The 18,221-nt window shown below is 40.4% G+C and overlaps 1 pseudogene; it reads left to right on the top strand.

The window, feature by feature from the left end:
* The first annotated feature begins 7,468 nt into the window (after positions 1-7,468).
* Positions 7,469-9,008, top strand: LOC139310285 (olfactory receptor 1B1-like; annotated as a pseudogene).
* The last annotated feature ends 9,213 nt before the right edge of the window (positions 9,009-18,221 follow it).

Below are 18,221 nucleotides of genomic sequence, written 5' to 3'. Positions count from 1 at the left end.
TACATTCTCCCAGGAAAAATATTTCAAGAGCCATATCCCCTTAAATTGTAACAGACATATTGTGATGCAAATGTTAATGTGCCATTTCTACCTATCTACCTAGCTATCATCTAGTTATCTAGCAAATTAGCTATCATTTCTATCTATATAATCTCTCCCCATCTCTCTCCCGTCTATCATCTATCTATCTATCATCTATCTATCTATCTATCATCTATCTATCTATCTATCTATCTATCTATCTATCTATCTATCTATCTATCTATCTAATTTAAGGATTCTCTCCATCTCATTCTTAAAGTTCTGCTATCTTGAGCCTCATATTCTTCAAAATGCCAACCCGACATTAAGAGAATTAGACCCATTCTTACATAATACATCTTAAAATTGTTTCAAACAATGTTTCTCTATCTGGTCTTCTCTGCTAAGGCACCATATGCATCTGCCCTAGAAACATATTAATCTTCTAGATGAACTTAAGCTTTGGCAGCAACTCCTGAGTTCTATAGCATCATAGTTAAAAGAGCCTGGCAGAATTGAAAAAGGTGTTTAACTTCTTTAGAGTTTAGTTTCAGTAAACTTGCCAACCTTCATGGAAATCTCTGCATTGTTGTGTCTTTCTTTGGCCTGCAAACACTTTCGTTATTTCTCCCCAGAGTTTTCTCTCAAAGCTCATCCTGCTTCCTCCAATTTCTGGAGTGTGTGCTACTTGTGCTAGAGAATGGTACTTGCTTTTCTGCATTTTAACTCCTGGTTTTAATAACAAACCATTCTCTGTGGTCTCCACAGAACCACCACTCACCAGGTATGAATTTCTGTTGACTTGCTTAACTGCCTATGAAATATCCCTGGTGGCTTCTGTAGCTGATCCTTAAATGAGATCCTGCTGGCTTCTTCTTAGAAGCTACAGACGTTGAAACAAAACAATCCTGGTTGACTATCTTTGATGTTCAGTTGGGCTGGAGGTCTGGTTCATTGCCAAAAATCAGTCTGGTGCCAGAGCAGGGGGAATCCATTGATATAGGTCAGTGGTGGGTTCCTCCTGGTTTGGTCCAGTTCGGCCGAGCCGGTAGCGGTGACGATATGACATCACCGAACCAGTTCTCCCCCCCCGCTGTCCGTCACCCACCCACCCACCCATGTTATTCTTACCTTTTATTTGGTCCCACCCCCAATCTATTGCTGCCTCCTGAGTCCCAGCTGATGACTAGAGGGAAAAAAACTGTTTAAACTCTTGCTGTGGGGCTTCAAAGGGCCGTCCTACAGCTGATCAGTGTACAAATGAGTCGGGTCGTAAGTGCGAGGACTGGTCATAAGTGCGAGGACCTTCCAGAAATGACTCTGACCAGCTAGCCACGCCCACCTAGTCACATGACATCCAAGCCACACCCACAAAATAAGCTACGCCCACAGAACCGGTAGTAAAAAAATTTAGAACCCACCCCTGATATAGGTAAGTAAGAGACTGATAATTGACAACACACCTTTGTATTGTTGTTGTAATTTCATTCAGATACAGAATCTGCCACAGTTTCTACTAGATAAAAGCAACTCTGAAAGAAATGGTAATGAACTGAGGAAGCAATTGAATTGTTCACCCAGAGCAAAGCAAGGCATGAAATCCCATGACAACTATGTAAGATTTGGCCCTAACATGTGTGTTGCTCAATAGAACAGGCACAGATTTTCTCACCCTGGTGCCTTTTAGAGATGTTGAGCTATAATTTTCATTACTTGCCATTGCAAACAATTGGAGATAATGAAACCCAGAACAAGTAGATGGCTTATTTTACATCTCAGATCCTTCCAAATCTAGCTCAATCCTGTTTATGTTCCGTTACATCTCCCAATTGTCTATGGAGATTCTCAGTCATCCAGGTCAAGGTGCTTTTTCAAGAGGCAACTGGACTTTCTGAAGAAGCTTCTTGGATGAAAAGTGAAATGTCTTCAAAGAAAAACCAGGAAGTCCAGTTGCCTCTTGAAAAAGCACTTTTGGGACATCTCCCAACATTTGAATCAGCAGTGAGCATTGTGTGCAGGCAAAGTGGAAGTTGTATTTCAATAGATACGGAGGGCTTCAAATTAGAGTGTGGTTGGCTTAGAATATTGCTTTGCTGAGTAGAGATTGACTTGCAGTTGTCACTGGGATCTTCTCCTGGTTGTCTTAATTTCTCCATCTTTTAAACACCTTTCTTGAACCCTTTTCTTCACCCATCCTAGCCCTCTATTGTCCTCTTCTTGTTCACTGTCTTTCAGTAGATTCATCTTCTTTCTAGGAACATAATGGAGTGAATATTGGATGTGAACCAAGAAATCACAGGTTCTCATACTCTTGACATGCTGAGGTACTAACTTTTAGTGTAAACATCTCACAGGATTTGTGCCACTCAAATAAGACCAGGGAAACAAGAATTATTTAGTGTATACTACTGTAAGATTCTTGGAAAATATGGGATATAAATGTGATGAATATGGAATAATAGCAATCTAGTCATTCTTCCTCTTTTCATTCAGCCCCTCACCTTTTCTTTTTCTAACATTTTCTCTTGGGAACAGAAATATACTTAAGACAAAACTTCCTAGAGCAAAACTGTCAAACCTAGTTCTTTGTCAGGGTCAGTGTGGGAGGGTGGCTGGTGGGGAGCTAGATTACATAGAAGTATGGAGACAATACTGACCATGTACAGAGTGAATTCCTTTCAGTAATCTCAGTAGTTATTTGATAATGAGTGAAAATAAGTCCTTTTTGGACAGAAGCATATGAATGTAAGAAAATACTTATTCTGTAATGGCAGAGAATTAGCATGGGAGGGTTCAATCTCTTCTTGAAAACCTCCAGTGTTGGAGTACTTCTGGAGGCAACTTGTTCTACTGATTAATTGTTCTAACAGTCAGGAAATTCTGCCTTAGTTCTAAGTTGGATCTCTCCTTGAACTAAGGTGGAATTTCCTGACAGAACAATTAATCAGTGGAACCACTTGCCTCCAGAAGTTGTGGGTGCTCCAACGCTGGAGGTTTTCAATGCCATTTGTCTCAAATGGTATAGGTTTCCTGCTTGAGCAAAGAGTTGGACTGAAAGACTTCTAAGATTCTTTCCAACTCTGTTATTCTATTATTCTGTTTTTCTTACCCCATCCAGATTGAATATTTGTCATGCAAAAAAAATCATGCAAGAAATACTGATTGTTTGGTTGAAATTATACTTTTGTGTTTAGAAAGCATATGCTGTGATTGCTTGGGGTTGGGAAAACGCAAGATTCTGTCTTTCCCTCTCCCCACCACTCCAAACATACTGTAGATTACCCCCAGATTTGAGAAAGCAAAGGATAATAACACATATGTTTCAAGTAATGGTGTGATAAAATAGATTATTGATCTGAAAAAAACTATATTCTGAAATGTAGTGCATATGAGTTCAGATGAGTTCTACAAACACATGCTGTGCTTGATGTTGCTACAGAAGTACAAGACACACCAGAATGGCTTGTTATATATTGAGATGAACATTTTGTTATTTCCGTTCATGATTCTGGTTTGTAGCAAACATCTATGCTGATTTTTTTTAAAAAAAACCTTTGCAAATGTCTGTGGAAAATAAAAGGCATGTCTCTGGCTCTGAAGTAGGGAGACCAGATTTCCAAGAATAAAACTAATGAATTTCTACACATTCACATATTCATCTGTATCAATCCATGACTCAGTTTCTGAAGCATCCACAGCCAACATTTAAAAAGAAGGGAGGAATGGAGGGAAAGAAAGAAATGAAGAGTTTCTGTGCAATGAAGCATCATCCAATAATACCAACTTTTTCAAGTTCCCCATTAGTCAAATATTGCATTCAAAATTATTTCCAGCTCAAAGGAGAGAAGGATAGACCCTATCCCCATTATTGTTTATTTTGGCCCTAGAAGTTCTTCTGCGGAAAATTAGAACCAATGAGGAAATAAAAGGATTGAAGATCAGGAAGGAGACTTACAAGACGCAAGCATTTGCGGACGACATAGCACTAATCCTTGAAGACCCCATAGAATCGGGACCAAAAGTACTAGAGGAATTAAGTAAATATGGAGAGGTGGCAGGCTTCATATTGAATAAAACTAAAACCAAAGTATTGATCAAGAACACAACTGAGAGCCAGAAAAACGAGATAGAAGAAGTACTAGAATTACAGGTTGCCAAAAAAATTAAATACCTAGGAATTTGGATTACATCAAGATGTTCGACCTTGAAAGACGATAATTATACTCCCCTAATTAGAAAAATGAAACACGACTTAGACAGATGGAAAAAAATAAGACTATCACTTTTGGGTAAGATAGCCACAATTAAGATGAACATCCTCCCCAGAATATTATTCTTATTCCAAAATATACCGATAAATTTAGATAAAAAATTCTTTCTAGAACTAGACAAAATCATCAGAGAATTTATATGGGAGGGGAAAAAACCGAGATTTTCCATTAAAATTTTAAGAGGCAAAAGAGATATAGGTGGATTTGGACTCCCGGATTGGCAAACATACTACAGGGCAGCTAAGCTAGTTTGGATAAGAGATTGGATCACCCTGGTAAATGAGAGGATACTTACCCTAGAAGGCCATGACTTGCAAAAAGGGTGGCACGCCCACATTTGGGACACGGAGAAGAAAAGGAAGACACATTTCCATAGACATAAAATCAGAGACTCCTTGATACAAACATGGATCCAGATCAGGCAAAAATATTATAAAAAAATCCCAAATTGGCTCTCAACGATGGAGGCCCTGACCCACCCCAATAGATGGGAGAGGGAGAAAATGGGCAGATATAAAGATATTTTAGACGAAGGAGGGAGGCTTAAACCAAATGACACCTTACGTGAGCAAGGAATAATCTTAGATTGGTGGACCTACTCACAAGTAAAATCCAGATACCAGAGAGACAAAGAACAATATGGTTTAGAACTTGGACCAAATGGATTGGATAAAGTCCTGATGGGAACAAATAAAAAGATTCTGGCAAAACTATACAATTACTTACCAGGCGACGATAAGTTTGAAGATGTCACAAAGAACCAAATAATTGCATGGGAGAAAAACATAGGGCGCGATATAAATTTTGGGGAATGGGAGGAGGCATGGAACAGGAATCTTAAATTGACTAGAGCGGTGCCATACAAGGAAAACCATTACAAAATGTTTCATAGATGGTATTTAGCCCCGGCCAGACTAGCAAAAATATATCCCAATATACATCCCAACTGTTGGAAATGTGGCCATGGTCAAGGCACCTTCTTTCACATGTGGTGGACATGCCCGGAAGCGAAAGGATACTGGAATAAAATTAGGAGGTGGTTATATGAAATAATTGACGAAGATATTGAACTAACACCAGAGATTTTCCTCCTGGGAATAATAAAGAAGCCATATAGAAAGGAAATGACACATTTAATGATCCATATAATTACAGCCTCCAGATTGGCATACGCACAGTACTGGAAAGAGAAAACTCAACCACCAGAAGAGCTTACAATTAAGAAAATACTCGAGTGCGCAGAGATGACTAAATTAACTTATGAATTAAATGATGAGAAATCAGTTTATTATATGGTGTGGGAAAGGTGGTATAAGTGGTTGCATGACAAAATGAAAGAAAGATCTAAAGGTGTGTTAAACATCGGTTAAAAGTGAGTTGAAATATCACCAAGTATTATTTATGTAAATAGTTAAAACACTGCACATCCGATATTAATTGAAAATGTTATTATACTTATGTGTTTTATGTTTTTGTTTGAATGTTTGTTTTTCCTTTTTTTTTACTTTTTCTTTGTTTGTAAAAAACCTCAATAAAGTTTCTATATATATAAAAAAAAAGACCCTTCTGTCCAGGGGTGAAATGCTCCTGGTAGCGATGGAGGCGGGTGGTTTGGAGAACTGGTAGCAAAAATCCCTGCACCCCCCCTCCCCATGCCCAGCTGAGCCACGCAATCATCGAGGCTTTTAAAAAAAAAATTTAAAGCATTTTTTCTACAACCTCTTCGGCCGAAAAAATGCTTTTAAAAGTTAAAAAAAAGCCTCTGATGATCGCATGGCTCAGCTGGGATTGTCAAAGCCTCTGATGATCCAAGCTGAGTTGCCTGATTGGCAGAGGCTTTTTTTCTTTTAAATGCCTCTGACGATCCCAGCTGAGTTGCCTGATCGGCAGAGACTTTTAAAAGAAAAAAAGCCTCTGCCGATCAGGCAACTCAGCTGGGATCGTCAGAGCCTTTTGAAAGCATTTTTTTACAACCTCTTCACCGAAGAGGTTGTAGAAAAAATGGTTTTAAAAGTAAAAAAAAAAAAAAATGCCCACGCCCACCCAGTCACATTACCCGCCCCCCCCAAGCCACACCCACAGAACCAGTAGTAACAAATTTTAGATTTCACCACTGCTTCTGTCTATTAATCAGGAAACAGAGAGGAAGTTGCTCTTTTGCTTCTCTGTCACCCTCCCCCCTACTAGAAAATACCCTTCAATTGAGGAATAAAAGATAACTCAGGTGTTGTCAGAAGAACCTGATTATTTGATTTCATTTCTACATTTATTTATTTCTGTGGTGCTACTGCTGCTCTAGCTCAGCTAGAGGAATATGGGCCAATAGGCCAACTGGAGTGGGAGCAGCATCAGCTTCCCATCTCCACCCTACCCCCCGTTTTCTTTCCCATGCTTCTCCCAATCCACAGTTCAGTGTTTCTCTAACCAAACTGTATATCTGGCTTATTTCTACCATTTGGAACGAAAACCTAATTTCTGCCTTATTGTCCTTCACATACTTTACCTCAGATCTTCAGAATGATTATACAAAAATAGTACTAGCACATTTGTCCATGAGGAGAAAATTCTACCAGCATTGGTTGCTGGAAAAAAAAATATCAGAGAGAACAGATAAAATAGAAAGAAACAAGCACATGACATACAGATACACATAGACATTACAATGTGTCTTTTATTAATAAACTTGTTCCTTATTCCTTGTTCTTTATGATAATAAAGAGTAGGAATATGAAGGACTTACAGTTGACTTACTGTTTTAATAAATATTACAAGAAACGAAGTTAACATTTAAAAGAAGATACATAGATTTACAATGTGAAATGGCACCACAGTAAAAAGACAAGAAAAGGCTCTGGAAATTTATATAATAGAGAAAACAATAAGAATAAAAAAATCATATCACTGAAGGTCGTCCTCCAAGGACTTTTGTTGAAAAAAAGACCAACTGTCTTTACAAATGTTGAAAAACAAATATTGATAAACCAGGGCTGCAGATTTTATTGAATTCCCGCCCCCCAAATAATTGAAAACATTAAATATTGAAATATCTGAATTGAAATTTGATATTCTACAACTGACAGTCTTTCAATCATTTTGTGAGATTATATTCAACAGTGTTTTCCTTGTGAAAAATCGATACCACTTTCTAATTTTAATTGACCTTTCCTGCAGGTCTCATGGATTGTGAGAATGGGACAGATATCAAAGATTTTGTTCTTCTGGATTTTTCTACCAAGCCTAGAGACCGGACCCTCTTCTTCCTCCTCTTATTGCTAATGTACAGTGCTGGACTTCTGGGCAATGTTATAATGTTTCTTCTAATCACCTTGGATGCACGATTCCAAACCCCCATGTATTTCCTGCTCCATAGTCTTTCAGTCATTGATGTTGGCTTCATCTCAGTCACAATGCCATGGATGCTGGTTTGCCTGATAACTAATTCCAGGACCATGCCCTTCTATTTCTGCATGGCCCAGTTCTTCTTCCTCTATGTATTTGGTGTCACTGATCTCCTTCTTGTGAGTGTCATGGCCCTGGATTGCTATGTAGCCATTTGTAATCCTCTCCACTATGTCTCAGTGATGAACAAAAAGATTTGTGGGAATTTAGTGGCTGGGTGTTGTATCGTTTCTATCTTACATGCCATGCTGCATGCCAGCCTGCTCCTGCGTCTCAGTTATTGAGGGAAAAATCACCTGGCCCATTACTTTTGTGATCATCAGCCCTTGCTGCAGCTGTCCTGCTCAGACACCAGTGTCAACGAGGCGGTCATCTTCTTTGAAGGTGGAATCATCACTTTTGGGCCTTTAGTTTTCATCATTCTCACCTACATTCGCATTGTGGCAACTATATCAGCTGGTTCAGAATGCGGCCGCACGGGTAGTGATGGGAGCTGCATGCCGCTCCCACATAACACCTCTCCTGCGTGAGCTGCACTGGCTTCCAGTGGTCTTCCGGGTGCACTTCAAGGTGTTGGTTATCACCTTTAAAGCGCTCCATGGCATAGGACCTGGATACCTTCGAGACCGTCTGCTGCCACCAACGACCTCCCACCGACCGGTGCGCTCCCACAGAGAGGGCCTCCTCAGGGTGCCATTGGCCAAGCAATGTAGACTGGTGGCCCTCAGGGGGAGGGCCTTCTCTGTGGGGACACCTGTTCTCTGGAATCAACTGCCCCCAGAGATACGAAGAATTCAAGACCTCAGTGCCTTCCACCGTGCCCTGAAGACCTTCCTTTTTCAGCAAGCCGGGCTGGCTTAATGCTTTTCAAATGTTTTTAATATGTTTTGTTACTGTTTTTTTTAACTTTGGGGCCAAATTTATATATGTCTTTTTAAATTGTTTTTAATGTTTGTATCTATGTTTTTTACTTTGGTTGTACACCGTCCTGAGTCCTTCGGGAGAAGGGCGGTCTATAAATTTGATAAAAAATAAATAAATAAAATAAAATAATGAAGTTTACTTCTTCAGGGAGGCACAAAGCTTTCTCTACCTGTGGGTCCCATCTCACTTTGGTGGTTCTTTTTTATGGGGCCATCATTGCTGTCTATTTTTCACCCACCTCAAAGTATTCTTCACAGCGAGGGTCAGTTTTTGCTCACCCCAATGTCCAACCCCTATATCTACAGCCTCAGGAATAAAGAAGTGAAAGGGGTAATGAGAAATCTCTTGGGAAAGGGATCCAAACTGATAGTGAAATCTTGGCTCTTCCATTGAGCTGTCTTACAGCTGGCTTGAATTAAGAATAAGGGGAAGGTCTGCCTGTGCTGATAGAACATATTTTTTGCATACAAATGGGCTCAGATTTCATACCTGGCTTCTCCTGGCAACAACAATGTAGTTGAGGAATCATAAAGTGTGAGCTTAATTCTGGGCCCTTTCGAAAGGGCTAATAGGGTAACTTGTCCCAGGCTTCACACATGAATGGATACTCACTTGAAATATAAATATTTGAAACAATGAGTTAGATCCAACATTTTGAAGAGACGACAATTGATTGTTTAATGTTTGGGAGGAACTAGCCCTTGCTAAGTTCCACAAAGGGCCTCAGTTAATTACTTTGAGGGTAGGCTGTTTCAAGAACATCATGAATTTACTTCTTTGGCAGAAGATGTCCTGACCTTGTATTTCCTAAAAGCATGTCCAAAAACAATCCGGCTGTCCATTTAGATCCTGCATGTTAGTGTTTTGGGGGTTGATTGGGGAAAAAAACCCTCCTCCATCATTTACAGTTCTTGATATTATTTGCTCCAAACAATGTTGTCCCCAATTAAAAGCTGATGGAGAGAACCTTAGACAGAAACTGCTTTCATTTGGGACAAAATGGTCACATCTCTAAGACTGTTCCCTTTGGCTTTGTACACAGCTTCTGATAGAAAGCTGATTCCCTTCCCTTCCCTTCTTTTTTCAATATCAAGAAAATACTGCAGAACTGATTTCCAAGTAAAAATAAAGCTAAACAGTCTTTTCTTTAATCAAAGCAATCGATTTTGCCATCTCTGCCAAGTCCATTCACTTCACTATCCTTTGTTGCCTTCTTGAGTTCTTCCATCTCTGTGCATAGAGAAATATTGCTGCTGTCTGTTCCTTATAAGAATAAAACTCCATGGTTTTTTCCTCCCTGTTTGTTTGTCCATCAAACCTAGGAGAAAAATCTCTCGTTTCAATTGTACACTTAGTTTAAAAGTCCTCTAAATGAAAATACATATCTGATTCCAATATTTGTTATGTTTCTTGTATGTCCACCAAAAATGATGATGAAATGTACCTTCAGGTTTATTTATTTATTTATTTATTTATTTATTTATTTATTTATTTATTTATTTATTAGTCCAATTTATATGCCGCCTTTCTCCGTAGACTCAGGGCGGCTTACAATGCATTATAGCAATAGCCTGCATACTTTTTTGTATATATCTGTTTATTAGGGCTTTCGCCCCCCCCAAGCGGTGTTGTTCTATACAAAGTTGGCTTATTGCCCCCACAATCCGGGTCCTCAATTTACCTATCTTCGAAAGGATGGAAGGCTGAGTCAACCTTGAGCCTGGTGAGATTCAAACTTGCACTAATTGCAGACAGCTGGCAACTAAGTGCTAGCACTTAACAGCACTTTAGTCCGCTGTACCACCGAGGCTCAATCACCGAGATTGATTACATTTCCAACATACGCTTGCAAAACTTTTATAAATTTTTGAGAATTTATCAGGTGTTAAGTACCAATGATACAATGTCTTATTAAAGAGCTTTCTTTCAAGTTATAATTCAGTGTAAATTTCAGTTCTTAATTCTCATATTCTCCCATTGGTCAAACATTATATTGTGTCAAACATTTTTTAGAAAACACTATTTTCATGGGGAGACCAAAAAAGGGGGCCACGGTTGCCTTTGCAGACAGTTAAAAATGGATTGAGAATGACATTATGTATTCCTACCCTTGAGAAACAGTGATACCATCTCTCCATCCCGGAAGCAGGATATGTGAATGAGCCATTATGTATAATAACATAAAAGCACTTCAGAAAGAGGCCTCTGATATGCTTTGCGATGTCACTCATCCAATGCTGATCCACAACCTCATTTGATAATTTGATATTTCAACTGAGCTGAATTAACTGAATTTAAGTGAAAAAACAACAAGCCGTGTGATGGCCTGGAGGTGAAGGTGCTTGCTTCCCATTCAGAAGGTTGAGGGCTTAATCCTAGGCAGTGACAGATGTTTCTCTACCAGGGCGCAAAGAGGAAATATCTGCTGTGAATTCCACATAGCCCCTGAAACAAGGGATTAAAGGATCGTAAAAAGAAAAAAAAAATTAAGTGACAACACAAAACACCAAACCTGTGAATATTATCAAGCTCAAATGATATATAAAAATCTAAATAAATCAAGCTAACATAAAAAGAAAGGTATTTAAAAACAACAAAATTTAGCTCTCTACAATAGAGATATAATGGTTACATTTTATTAAAAAATTGGAAGGCTCAATATTTAAATATCATATTGAAACTTGAATACATTGTGTTTTTTTTGTTCCATTAAGAATCAGTCTGAAGGCTTGAGAAGTGACACATTTCAACATGCTAACTAACATTTAGAGTCTGGTACATGTGCATCTTTCCAAGAATACATAGCCATCTTTACAGCAACAGTCTAAGCACTATAGGTAGTCCTCAACATATGACCACAATTGATTCTAGAATTTCCATTGCTAAACGAGACGTTAAGTGAGTCGCACCTGATATTATGACCATTTTTGCCATTTTTGGTTGTTAAATCACGTTGTTAAGTGAATCACAGGGTCAGTTTAGCGAATTTGGATTCCCCCATTGACTTTGCTTATTGTAAACTAGCTGGGAAGGTCACAAATGTCAATCATATGTCCCAGGGCACTACAACCATTAGAAATACATGCTGGTTGCTAACCCCCCAAATTTTGATCCTGTGACAGTGGGGATGTTGTGACGGTTGCAAGTGCGAGGACTGCAGTCACTTTCTTCAATGCCGTTACAACTTTTAACTATCACTAAATGAATGGCTGTGAGTCGATGACTTCCTGTATATATGCAAAATAAACAGGTTCCAAATTTTAGAATTTTCTACTATAACAACACATTAACATTTTTGAACTTTAGCTTCCTCTCAGGAATCTGAATCACAATAGTAACAATGTACCACAAATAAGAAACAACTGATTAAGATAACCAAACATGTATACTACAGTGGTGGGTTCCTCCCGGTTCGGTCCTGTTCGGCCGAGCCGGTAGTGGTGACGATATGACGTCACCGAACCGGTTCTCCCCCCCGCCCTCCCTCCCCCCCCCCACCCACGTTATTCTTACCTTTTATTTGGTTCCACCCCCAATCTATTGCTGCCTCCTGAGTCCCAGCTGATGACTAGAGGGAAAAAAACGGTTTAAACTCTTGCCGCGGGGCTTCAAAGGGCCATCCTACAGCTGATCAGTGTTAAAAGCAAACAAATGAGTCGGGTCGTAAGTGCGAGGACTGGTCGTAAGTGCGAGGACCTTCCAGAAATGACTCTGACCAGCTAACCACGCCCACCTAGTCACATGATCTCCAAGCCACACCCACAAAATAAGCCACGCCCACAGAACCGGTAGTAAAAAAATTTAGAACCCACCCCTGGTATACTAGTATCCTTTGAAATTTACTGCATTTTCAAAACATCAACTGTGGAGTCCAATAAAGCCCCCAAAGATTCATTGTATGTTGAAAATCATATTTTTTAAGACCTGGGCCAGAAGAATTAGGACTAGAAGTTGTCTTAGTTATTACCCTGTTTCCCCCAAATAAGACATCCCCTGATAATAAGCCCAATCGGTCAAGCGCTTATTTCAGGGTTCAAAAAAATATAAGACAGGGTCTTATTTTTGGGGAAACATGGTATGTTCTTGAGGGCCTCCCCACTTTGATAGTCCCCATCCCAGCTCCTTTGTCCCCATCCCCCAGTCCAGCAAGAGAAGGTAAGACAGGTTGGCGCTGCTGCTCTCTTTTCAAGAGCTTGTTTTTAGCTTGAGAATTTTGGTATATTGGTTGCAGTCATGACCCATAGTTTGAAAAGGTAACATTTCACCATACTGATTCGCTTTTTGCCTATCAGTGAGGTAGAGGCAGCTTCTCTTCCCATTGATATTTTGGGGAAATTCCTTTCACAGGGGAAAAAGCTATATTCTCTGGAATTCAAAAGCATTAATCCAATGCATAAAGGAGAGAAGTTCTTAAGAACTTACTGAGACCACTTGATTTGTTCTAAGGCAGTGATGGCTAACCTTTTTGCCATCACGTGCCAAAAGTGGGGGGAGTGCGAGAAGATCACGTGCGTCCGTGCCCACACCGATAATTCAATGCCCCCCTGCACCCCACGCATGTGCATGTGACCCCCCCTGCATTCTATCTTTTTCCCTTTTTCTCTTCTGTTTTGTTTGAAAAGGCCTTCGGGCTATTCAATAAACTATACTATACCCCCCTGCATTCCCCCCACTTTTGGCACGCGATGGCAAAAAGGTTACTGATGGGCCCAGTAGGCCCGGTTTTTTGCCCTCCCCAGGCTCCAGAGGCTTCCTTGGAGCCTGGGGAGGGCGAAAATGGCCTCTCCCACCCCTCTGGAGGCCCTCCGGAGGTCAGAAACAGCCCATTTCCCAACTTCCGGTGGGCCCAGAAGGCTAAGGTGACCAGATTTTAACATTGGTAAAGAGGGACATTGTGGGCGTGGCTTATTTTGTGGGCGTGGCTAGCTGGTCATGTGACTGGTTGGGCGTGGCTAGCTGGTCATGTGACTGAGTGGGCGTGGCTAGCTGGTCATGTGACCGGGTGGCCATGGCTATGTGTATAGGGTAAGGTGAACAGATTTTAACATTGGTAAGAAGGACACCATTGTGGGCGTGACTTATTGTGTGGGCGTGGCTTGGAGGCCATGTGACTGGGTGGGCGTGGCTAGCTGGTCATGTGACCGGGTGGCCATGGCTATGTGTATAGGGACTACTCAGAGGGCTGAAAAGTCATTTCTGACAGGTCCTCACACTTTTGACTGGTCCTCACACTTATGACCATCCTCACATTTATGCCTGTGCAGTATTCTTAACAACCATGTCACTCATTTCACAACTGCTTCTCTTCAACATGGTGACAAGATAGGGCAAAAACGTAAAATGTGAGGACAGTCGTAAGTTCGAGGACTGGTCAAAAGTGTGAGGACCAGTCAAAAATAACTTTTTCAGCCCTCTGAGTAGTCCATATGCACAAAAGGACTAACCAAAGGGCTGAAAAAAGTCATTTCTGACAGGTCCTCGCACTTTTGACTGGTCCTCACACTTATGACCATCCTCACATTTATGCCCGTGCAGCATTCTTAACAACCATGTCACTCATTTCACAACTGCTTCTCTTCACCATGATGACAAGATAGGGCAAAAATGTAAAATGTGAGGACAGTCATAAGTTCGAGGACTGGTCAAAAGTGTGAGGACCAGTCAAAAATAACTTTTTCAGCCCTCTGAGTAGTCCATATGCATTAAAGGATACAGCAATAGAGAGGGATGAAGGAATGGAAATTAGAGTAGGAGTGAGGGTAAGAGAGGGAGGAAGAGAGGAGGAGAAGGAGAAAGGAAGAGGAAGTAGGGAGGAGAAAAAGAGGGTGGGGGGAAGAGAAAGTAAGAAGGAAAGAAAAGAGAGTGGTGGTAGGTTTGAGGAGAAAGATTGCTGTACAATAAAAAAGATGAAAGGGAAGAAAGCCAACCCCAAGCAAATATAAAGATATTAAGATTAAGAATGAATTGTTAAACTTTAAAGAATAAAAGAGAACAAATATGAATAAATAGCAATAATTAGAAACACACATACAAACATACAATGTATTTTCTTTGAACAGAATATTTGGCTGGTTCACAAATTTAAACAGCGTTTAGTCATTTCAATTAAATTTACAATTTCTATATTTCCTTTTTGCCATATTTATTCCTCATCTATTTTTTTAAAAAAACAATATTACCCTTCATCCTCATCTCTAATCTTAATCAAATTCAATTTTTCCCTTCTATTCTATATTATACCCCTTCCCATTGTCATCTATTTTTATATCCATCCTCACATTGGTTAATTATGTAATTATGTAATACAGTTGTTTAATACAAATTCAACATTTTAATATAAATCAATTAGTTATATAACTATCTTTTTTGTATATTAATCAATATGAACATGAATATTCCAATTATTTCCATGCAATCCAATTTCTTACAAATCAATTAATTATATTTACCAATAATAATAAACCAAATAATTTCCCCCATATATTCCTCCAAACCACAACTTAACCATTTCTGCTTTCAACACAATATACAATTATTAATAGTATCTCAATTATTACAATTCCCTAGTTAAATAGAGCTTTATTTCTTTTGTGTTTTAAAATCTCTTTTGCCCAAAATTTCCCATTGTTTGCAGTTTTGTACCTACCTTTTTTGGTGAGGAAAAAGAAAAAGAAAGAAATCTCTCTCTGCCTCATTTTGTCACGTTGCAGCTTTACTTTCGCTTTCGCCTTTGTTTTCAGCATAGCTAGGGGGGGAAAAAATCTGCTCCAGGAACTTTTTGCAGCTTTTTGCAGCTTTTTGCAGCTAATTAACCTAGCGGAAGCTGTTAACAGGGGCTTTTTTTCTATTTTTGCAGGCATGGGTCTACTCATTTTTTTTTTAATACTGATCAGCTGTAGGTCGGCCCTTTGAAGCCCCGCGGCAAGAGTTTAAAGAGTTTTTTTTCCCTCTAGCCATCAGTGGGGATTCAGGAGGCAGCCGGGACTCAGGAGGCAGAATGAAAAATCGGGACTTTTTTAAAACGCCGCGGGACGCGGGACAAATTGCTCAAAAGCGGGACTGTCCCGCCAAAAGCGGGACGTCTGGTCACCTTACAGAAGGCCCAAAAATCAGCTGGCCGGTGTGTGCATGCGCGCTGGAGCTGAGCTAGAGCAATGCTCTAGCTCAGTGCCCACAGATATGGCTCTTCATGCCACCTGTAGCACACGTGCCATAGGTTCGCCATCACGGTTCTAAGGCATCTAAAACATTAGGCCACTGCACAAGAAATACTATCATAATGTACAAAGCTGTTTGCATTTAACCATAGTCCAAACATGTCCTTTTTCTGCCATATTATTTATTTATTCATTTAAAACATTTTATAGCCATCCATCTTATATCAATTTCTGGGCAACTGCCCGCCCCCCCAAGCAAATAAAACGACATTAATATTAAAACAACATGATATCTAAATACTAAGTTTAAAGCTAAAACTCTCAAGATCATAACCTTTAACTGGGTGAAAGAGTGCACCACAGATAAACAATTTTTGAACCAAAATACCTCAAATGTGCTAACTTACAGAATGTTTCCAAAATCCAGGATACATGATTCCCAAAGAAATAAAATTTGGGGAAGTTGTCACTGCCTCAGTGCTACTGGGTGCTGCTGCTGCAGTGGTCATGTGATCTTCATTTTCAATGTTCTGTGACAGTTTCCCAGCCAGTTTTGCAATCCTTTGCATCCTCCCCCAACTAGCAGCAGCCACTCACCTGCTTGCTGGAAAGAGAAGGGAAGATGGATGGATGGATGGGAAGGAGGGAGACAAGAAGAAAGGAAGGAAGGAAGGAAGGAAGGAAGGAAGGAAGGAAGGAAGGAAGGAAGGAAGGAAGCATTTCCTATGCTCCATGTCAGAATCCTACAATGAAACTCAGTGGGGAAGGCAGCAGGAAGTTGGAAGTCACTTGCTCCCAGTGCTTTTTTGCCCATCCTTGGTCATTCTGTTTCTCTGTTTAGGTAAGGAAATATCTCTAAAGTGATGACCTAAACCGGGCACAGGTTGTATTAGATATTAAAACTATAAACATTATTTATTTATTTATCTGTAAAATTTATTACTGCCCATCTTGCCATACAGTAAGGTTACATTAAAAACCTGGCACCAAGATTAAACATCCACATGCAACCTATGGTTAAATCCTCTCATCCAGCTCACCCTCAAGATTTGCCTCATTTCCTCCCCAGCCCACGAGTGAATCTGAATCTGACATTAGCTATGTAGTTAAAGAAATATCATCCACGTTATCCTGACATCATTTGAGGCCAGTCTCAAAGAATGTAAAATCTTTCTTTTGGAGGGAAGTCAGTTGATTGGCACTGACTGAGAAAAGAGGTAGGAGAGAGATTAGCAGTCGGCACAGCAATTCTATGCCTTTGTTGTTGTTTTTTTGTTGAATCATGAATAGGTAGATAGCCCTGTAATGTGATAATGGGGAGAGCCTAAGGCAGAGATCTTCAAACTTGGCAGCTTTAAGACTTGTGGACTTCAACTCCCAAAATTTTCCAGCTTAGCTCTGGCCTAAAGAATTGTTTGGAAAGATCTAACTTAGTGTCTTTCCACTCTGATGAAAGACCAAACAAAATGAGTTTGCAATGGAACATCAATAGGAGATAGATAGCTCTACAGTTTAGGTCAGTGGTTCTCAACCTGAGGTTAATTGGACCTCTGGGGAGCTGCAATATTGACACAGGGAGTCTGCAAAGGCTTGAAGAATTGTTATGATTTAAATCTTGAATTAAGTCTTGGGGGGTCCATAGCAGTGGTGATATTCAGCCGGTTCTATCCGGTTCGTGCAAACCAGTAGTTGTGGCGGTGGGAGACTCCACCCACCCAGACATCATCACATCCCTTTTTTGATGCTCTGCGCATGTGCGGAAGGTCCTGCATGCTCACATTTGCGAACCAGTAACGAAGGTAAGTGAATACCACCCCTGGTCCATAGCCATGGTTCGTAGCCACAAAAGCAGAGGTGGGTTTCAGCAGGTTCTGACCAGTTCTGGAGAACTGGTAGCGGAAATTTTGAGTAGTTCAGAGAACCAGTAGTAAAAATTCTGACTGGCCCCGCCCCCATCTATTCTCTTCCTCCCAAGTCCCAGCTGATTGGGAGGAAATGGGGATTTTGAAGTAACCTTCCCTTGGAGTGAGGTGGGAATGGAGATTTTACAGTATCCTTCCCTTGCCACGCCCACCAAGCCACACCCACAGAACCAGTAGTAAACATTTTTGAAACCCACCACTGCACAAAAGGTATTTAAAGGGGGTCCATGGTGAAGGACCACTGGTTTCAGGTCAAACTTGAGTACTCCTCTCACTTCTTCCCACTGACTGAATCTCAGAAGATCAGTGCATTGAACTCTCCCAGCCTTTCCTTGTCTCTTCCAATTCATTTTGTTGTTGTTGTTGTTGTTCCAGTCTGTTGTGGCCTGCCAGCGGCCTGCACGGATTGTGGCTGATCCCGACGACGAGAAGGCTGGTGTGGTGTTGCGCCAGCAGCCTGTGCAGCCAGCGCTTGAGTCGGACAGCGAAGAGGCTGAAGAGGATGTGGTGCCAGAGGCAGAGACTCA

Source organism: Pituophis catenifer, unplaced genomic scaffold (assembly GCF_029215685.1).
Source record: "Pituophis catenifer annectens isolate HBS135680 unplaced genomic scaffold, rPitCat1.0.hap2 SCAF_2, whole genome shotgun sequence".
Lineage (NCBI taxonomy): Eukaryota > Metazoa > Chordata > Lepidosauria > Squamata > Colubridae > Pituophis > Pituophis catenifer.
This window is presented reverse-complemented; position numbering and strand designations above follow the sequence as displayed.